Genomic DNA, 215 nt, shown 5'->3' on the forward strand with positions numbered 1-215 from the left:
ACATTCCTGGGACGTCGCTATGACGTCACAACATGTTCCATCGTTTCCGGTCCAAACAGGATACATGATTAGCCATTTATACAGATACAGCAAAATAATAATAATGCAGTAAAATAGTATAATCTTGGATGCTGAAACTAAGGTTAAATTCAACGTCATTTATTGTTACCAATTAATTTTTGTTTTATACAAAACAGTATCATTTTGATTAAATT

The sequence above is a fragment of the Penaeus monodon genome, chromosome 21 (assembly GCF_015228065.2).
Source record: "Penaeus monodon isolate SGIC_2016 chromosome 21, NSTDA_Pmon_1, whole genome shotgun sequence".
In the NCBI taxonomy this organism is placed as follows: Eukaryota; Metazoa; Arthropoda; class Malacostraca; order Decapoda; family Penaeidae; genus Penaeus; species Penaeus monodon.